Source organism: Coregonus lavaretus, assembly GCF_964263955.1.
Source record: "Coregonus lavaretus genome assembly, chromosome: 21".
Classification (NCBI taxonomy): domain Eukaryota; kingdom Metazoa; phylum Chordata; class Actinopteri; order Salmoniformes; family Salmonidae; genus Coregonus; species Coregonus lavaretus.
Window position 1 is genome coordinate 8138788 of NC_140008.1, and position 8142 is coordinate 8146929.

Below are 8142 nucleotides of genomic sequence, written 5' to 3' on the forward strand. Positions count from 1 at the left end.
GTTCCTGACTCTGGGTAGTGGATTAAAAAGACCATCAATCTCCAATGATATTAAAGTACAATTCTGAACATTACTGATATACTGAGTGGCAAGTCAAGATATCTGATGGTTTTTATTGTTTGGTTAATAGCACCACCTGCTGGTCAGGTTTAATATTGCTTGATTGAGCAGTATGGGAGAATAAAAGATGCCAAATTTAGGGTCGGATTCCCTGACATCTCCATTGAACATGCTTTTTAGTCTAGGACTAGGCTTCATCTGTGTCCGGGAAACCGGCCCATATAGTTCAATTAGCAAGTAAGTAACATTACCTGTTCCATGATACTGAGTGTAGTATCGAGTCAAATGTTGCTAGTCATTGCTGATAAACAAAGGAGTCCGCTCATACTGAACCTTGATCATAAGTTTATTCATATCACAATCTTTCAGCATGAGTTTACGGATGTCATGACCACCCGGAGAGCGACGTCCCAGATTGCAATGGCCGCTCTAACCTCTTCTTCCTTTTTACCCAGTATATATAATCTTCCCAAGATATGGGTGGCTCCCTCTACTGTCCAATCCCCTGTCTACAACACACACTTCCTGTATTTTGTATGTGGCGTCACACTAAAACATTCCCTCTGACACTAAATAAACATCCCTTCAGTTCCACTTAAAAAACATTAACAAAGTCATAATCTTCATATACGACATTCCCCCCTTCGAGACTAAAACGTCTCGAAAACAAACAGAATAGGATTATGACAAGTAACAATTTATCTTATTGAGTATCTTTAACATTAAACCCAAAAACTTTTCCCTCTGGAGTGTAAATACCTTTCTATGAAATATGAACAAATCTTTATGGAGTGTAAGAGCGAAAAACTGTCTGGCAGCCTTCTTTCCAAATATCCATCCATCAATCAAGACAGTAAAATTCTCTCACGGTCCCTCTGCCCCAGGCAACCACCTAGGTACTCCCGATGAATTCATAAATCTTTATCAATGCATTTGAAACTATGATGCAATTAAATACACATGTAAGCCCCTGCAAACAAAATACTATCCAAAAAATGTCCACTCTCAGGCTGGTCGACCCATCGGACCCTACAGTGGATCTCTATCCCTGCCTAGACTCCATGTCCCTAAGCATTCCCGAAATAAACAAAAACATCTAAGATCCCCACATGTATCCAATAACATCAAATATCATTCTACAAAAATTTATACCTAAGAATATGACACAAATTATGTATTACACATGCAAATATGTCTATATTTCATTGCAGACACTGGAATGTAGTCCACTACACTTCATCTCCTCCGTAGTCTCCTCTTCCAATGCATCGTTGATGATGGAATCGGAACATTTCCACACCTTCCTTGTTCCATCTCCTCCAGTCATTCTCCTTTCATATTGTCCCTTCATATTGTCCTTGTTTGAGTATTTCAATCTCTACAGATTCCCCCAAATGCTTCTGGAAGAAAAGAAAAGACCAAACAGTATCTTTTGCAAAACAACATTTTCAAATTAAAACATCAATATCAACTAAGAATATAAAAAAATGATATAAAATGATTTATGAATCACATCATCCTATTTCCCCCCTTTGATTCATAACATCATACTAAAATCACACTAATATTGCATTTTTTTTTGTTGAAAAATGATCAAATAATCAAAAAGGATATTTATCCATCAATACTCCATCCAGTCCCACTTGTCCATCTTCATCCAGATCAGGAACAGTCAACAACGGCATCTGAGTGTTGTCTCCAGGCATTACAACTCCAACCCATCTTAATATCATAGCTTTCGCAAAGGTCAGTAACAAAGTACAAAAGCAAAACATCACACAAAGCGCTATCAGAGCTGCAACTAAAATCTGAACCATCACTGCTCCTACTGGGCCTAACTGATCTTGCAACCAAGTCTTCGCTGACCATCCAGGTCCTTCAGATCTACCAAACGCATCCCTCATATTCTTCAACGCATCTATAACACTCGTGATATTATCGGAACTATCTGGGATCAAAGTATAACAATCATCCCCCGTCAGATTCATAGCCAAACATAAGCCACCTTGTTTTGCTAAAATATAGTCAAGAGCCATGTCATGTTTCAACAGCGTCAGTCTGTGACTTCTTTGAGTATTTGACAGAAGGTTAAACCCTCTTATTGTTTCATTCGCAAACCCCTGCAAAGTATAGGTAATATTATCAATATGATCTGCCAAAAATGTTACACCATACCATGGAAAAAGTCCCAGTCCCCACTTCTCTCCTAGACTTATCCTCCAATGGTAGGCTTCAAGACTATGAAATGTCGCCATGTCTCTTTTCACCCTATTTCCAACCCTAGCTTCAGATTTATCTGTGTCCGGTGCTACCCCTCTTTTAATGGTAAAAGCCTCATATGGAAGCTTCAACGTTGACATGTAACAACATCCTGTCCATCCATAGGGTAAGAATATATATGCTTTATCACCACAAACCCACCAAATATCTCTAAAATTCCCAATAGTCACATTGCCAGGCAAAATCTGATCTTCCACCATCAAAGTCTTGCTGTTCTTACTACTGGGAACATAAAAAGTAACATTATATTTCTCATCTCTAACCTTATGTTCATGCTTACCCAAAGTCATCATATAATCATCACAATCTGATATTCCCATGAACATACCCTTTCCATCATATGTTTTATTAGAACAAAAACAACTTTTAGCCCTCACTGCTTTCACCTCCAATGCTTCAGGGTTCGCTGTTACCTGATTTTCCTTCCCATCTAACAAATTCACATAGGGTAATTCATTTAACCAAGAACACCTAAACCTAGGCTTAAACAAATGTTTTGACAACGACATTATTTTATCTGTTAATGATTGTTGCTGATACAACAGCCATGACAAAGCATAAGATTGACACATACTCGATAGAGGTTGAGCGACCGTCTCTAAAATGGAACCCCACATCTCTGGTGCTGGAATTCTCAACAGACATGGACCCTCAAGATTCCTCACTGATCTTACAGAATGAGTTAACTGCTGGAACCAAAGATGTCTACCTGCCCATTCATCTTTAATCTTCAAAACAGAAGAATCAAATCCATATGCCTTCCATTTAGTTTATCTTTTCCCTAACGAGCGGTATTGATCAGATGTATCTTCTGATGTTATGTTGAAATCAAAGAACTCATCCTGTACCTCCATGATATTATCTTGCACTATTTCAGATGAATCTATATTGTTCTCTACCACTATCTGCTGAGTCACTCTTGCTACATCCTTTAATTTCAGAAAAGTTGTTGTCGGTGTCGGTGTCATACTTCCTACATTTGTTATTGCCGTCGTACCATTAATCCCTTCCAAAGTTACCATTAAAGTAGTTGATTTAGGTGATGTATTAACACCCTTAACTACTTCTAGTGGGAAAGCTACCGATATCCTCTGTGTATTATTTACTGTTGGAGTGGCTACTGTAATATACTTCTCCTGAACTCCTTTGGTGACTGTGGAAGCTTCAACAGACTTCAACTCTTCCATTATAAGCGTCACTTTACGAATTACATAGCCTTTTAACCAATAATTCTTAACCGGAACAAATTTTAATGCTTGCACTAGATAAGTACACATATATTCTCCCTGATCTTTCTCTGTAACATTACGCAAAATAAGTGCACAATCACTCATAACCCTCTTCCCCTTCATATTGTTGTACAAAATATACTTCCTTTGACTAGGGGGCACCGCTTCTACATCTGGTCCTGATAACAATACTTCTTCTCCATAATTATCTCTCCATGTGGGAGGAACGTCCCCTCCCCCACTCCATCTCTCACAGCTACAAGGAAGATGAGCTGTATCACCCATCCTAACCCTAATAACAGTATTTTCTTCTAAAATTGGTGCTGGAGCTATTGGTTCCCTTGTAATCAAATGCGATATATTTATGGCTTTACTAACTATCAATGTTGAAAGAGTTAAATTGCTTCTCACTGTTGTTATAATAGACTGAAGTGTTGATGTTATTGTTGTTACTTCATCCATTCTCCCTAAGACTCTTAACTCTTCACTTGTATTTCCATCTATCACCACTAGTGTCACTACATTAACTATCAGTCCTAACTCTAATCCCTCACTTTCAACCTGTTGATTATAAAAACTACATTTATAATCACCTTGATCTTCCTGCTGGGAATTGTAAATATAGATACCGCAATCACCCTCAATCTTCATTGTTCTCTCATCATTTAGCAACGCATACCTTCTCAATGCAATTGCTTCTAAACTTCTGCCATATCTATCTTCCCACTGAACTCTAAATTTCCCTTCACCACTGTTCTCGCTCGTGCACTTACATGGGAGCTGAGCTGACTGTCCTAGAGTTACTTCAACCCTAGTTTTCGTAACGTTTTGGTCTGACTTTTCTCCTAACTGGTCTAGGCCTACTTTGTCTAACTGAATCACTAGCTTCTCCTGTAACAGAGTTGCCCTTGGTGCTCTCTGCTGCTTCACATTCCACTGAAATATTCCCTGTTGCTTCTGGGACGTATTGAAAATCAATTTCCCCAAATCCCCTTTCCTTTCCATCCATTGCATAGTCATCTCTGGCATCATCAGAAGTGTAAACATTATCAACGTTATCCCCAACATTGACAATCTCTCCCTCTTCCTGTTCTCCCCTATCTCCATCCTCTCTCTCTGCGCGTGGCACCTCTTCTCCAGGCGCTTTAACACAATGTGACAAATGATACCACGTAGGAGACCCCCTAACCTGGACAGCTGTTCCAGTACTACGAACCACTTCAAATGGTCCTTCACGACGTTCGTTATACCACTTCCTTCTGAATACCTTTACGAATACTTTGTCCCCCGGTTGTACTGTATTCCTCTTTTCCTCCTCAAGCTCCTCCTGCACCTCTTCTTGTCTTGCCTGTCAGAAACATATGTGGACAACTTTTTATGAAAATTGGCCATATATGTAACATACGCTCTCATTTCATCTTCCAACAGAGCCAAGCTTGGACCCTTTCCGCTTGTTCGCAAACAAGGCGTAGGCATCCTTCTTCCTGTTACCAACTCATGGGGTGTCATACGTAGATCACACAACTCACTTGAGCGACACACCATTAGTGCTAAAGGAAGCGCCGCTATCCAGTTTAGACCCGTATGTTGACAAATCTTCACAATGCGATTTTTCAAGACACCGTTCATTCTTTCGCACATCCCTTGACTTTGTGGGTGATAAACTGCTCCAAGACGTTGCTTAATTCCCAATTTTTGCAACATCAATTTAACTGATTTATCCACAAATTCCCTTCCATTGTCTGAGGATATTCGATCGGGTAATCCCCACCTGCTTATGACTTCTTTACACAAGAACTTGGCAAACGACTAAACATCTTTCAGCCTAGTCTGAAATCTCTTGGTGTAGGAATGTAACCAAGAATAACAGTCACCCCTTTTAACTTTATTTTTCAGACAGATTGTCTAATAGGCAGTCTAATAGATTGTCATCCTTCCTATGATATTATCTTTTCAAGCAAATATGATTCCCAAAAACCCTATTTTTTAAGAATCTTCTACCAGACAGCCGTCTAGTGTACATCTTATTGTACAGTTCAATTTACACAATGCATCTCTTCCCAACAATGCAATAGGTATATGTTCTAATATTAGTATGTCTATTTTAATTTCTCTTTGATTTTTTATAGCAGAGCTCAATTGGTTCCTTAAGAGTAATTAGCTGTTTTACTACCTCAAATCCCTATCCTAATTAGTTAATTTTACATAGTGAGATGTTTAACCTCTTTAGGCTCAACACAGATAAAAGCTTTTCCACTATTCACCATCACTTCTCATAGTCCTTTTTATTTTCACTTCAATTGTTGGATATTTTCTTCCTCTCCCTAATCGGTGCTATCAGCTGACACCCCCCTTCGGATCTTCTAGGCACTCTAGAATCCTTGCTCCTTTAAGGGTTCACCTGGAGAACAGGTGATCTTCACTTGCTCCTTTATCTTCCTCAGAAATTCCTCTGTTGTTTCCTCCTGGCGCATTGTACTAACGGGTAATGTGACCAATCTGTCCACAATTATAACACTCTTCTGAAAGTTGCTGGAAGTGTGGCTGAAACCTTCCTCCTCTTCTAAGCCTTCTCGTCCTCTTCCTCTCCAATTCTGTGTCTGTCCAGAAACTGGCTGTGGATATGAAACAACTGGTACCGTCCTTGGTGGCTGGTACAATTGCATTTGACCTTGTTCAGTTGAAGCTGTAGCAGTGATTGTTGATTTGGTTCACTCTGATTCTTCATAACCAAAGCTTGTTTCTTCTCCTTCTTATTCTCCACCAGTTGTATTTGATTGAGTTTTCTGAGAGTTTCTTGGTCCTGTTCTTTCTTGTTGTTGACATATCAGTATTCTTCAACAGCTTATATTCTAAGTTTTGCCCTCGAAATATCATCTTCCATCATCTTCTTACTTTTCTCTCTTTACTTGGCCTCAATGTATTCTTCTCCTCCAATTCTTGGGATTCTTTTCTCAGCAGTTTTTCTTCTCTTCTGTATCTTCATCTTTATCTTCATCTTTCCGAACCTCATTCTTCTCTTAGTTTCCAGACATCTCGGTTTTTTCTTACTTCTGGAGTTTTGGATTCATTTTTATTGTCGTTTCTGCTTGTCCTCTATCTATTATTCAATCACTTTCATCATGTTGATGACGTCAGGGTTAAGATTCCCTCTACTAGCTATGGTTTGTTCAATGTCAGGCCAACTTTTGCTTCATTTGCCGGATAACCTAGCAATACTTTAGTTAAAGGATTTCTATTTTGTACTATATCAACAGGTGTAATTACCTTCATAGTCCTGATATCTTTTTCCCATTGTACCAACTCTTTTATATTCCTTTATTGTGAATTATTTTATTTCAGACTATATAGCCTATGGCTTCCCCCCTTTAATTATTAATATAAACTAAACATTTTTTTTTTTTTTTTTAATTAAAATAAAAAATCTATTAAAAAATCTATAAAAAAATTATGAATAATGAAAAACAATTTTTTATTTCTATATCCTATTTTACCAATTTATCAATTAGTGGCTATCTTACCACAACCCATCCGGAAAGTAAATGCAAGTAGTCAACTTCAGAGCAATCCAAAAATAAAGACTTCCAATCCTACAACACTACAATACCCATAAACCCCCTTGCTTTATAAGCACCCAATTATCTTAATTTTACAGAATAATGTCAGTACTCGATTTCCAACAGAACTGTAATCAAACCAACTGATGCACAGAAACTCCAAAAATGCAAATTTTAATGAATCAGTATTTTGCCAAGTCTCTGTGAAATTGTCATGACATCAAATATCCTGTAGGGGAAGATTTTGTAAACAGAACAGCACCAAAACCTTTTGACTCGATCCTCTGTCGCGTCACCCCTTGTCACGTGATGTACACGTCAGCACCTCTCTTTCTTTCTCTCTCTCCTCTCGTCCCATCGTTCCTATTTCCTCTCATATGACAAAAGAGCATAGAAACAGACAAGAATTTAGCAGTTTATGCAATCACTGAGTCACTTCAACCATTCAATATTCCTCCAGTCACATTCGCTCTAAGAATTAACTCAGGAATAATTATAGATAGCTCAATAACATTTTTATTTTATTTATTTATTTAATTACTTTTATTTTTAATCCGTCAACATATCTCTCTCATTTATCAATTCAATAGGTCTCAACAAACAGTTTCATCTTCAAACAACAGCCGATGTAACAACTAGAAGATTCCATTCGTGTTCAAATCTCTTCTCTTTGTTCCTTCGTCTGTGTCTCTGTCTCCCCCCCTTGCACCCAGTGTAACAGAAGCATATGCTCCCTACGTCACTCTAGTGTCGTAAAATCACACGCGTTGTAGTTTAGTAAAATCCCACGTGTTGTAGTGTAGTGCGGTAAAATCAAACGTGTCATTATCTAGTGCCGTAAACTCCCACGTGTTGTAGTGTAGTGCCGTAAAATTAAACGCATGTGCAATACATTTAACGATACGATTTCCAGACAACAGAACGTTAGCATTCTGCTACAGCTCCTCTCTTTTACCCCTTATAGTCAAACAATAACGCTTAACAGAGCTCACAAAGCATAGAACGTAAATTCTACA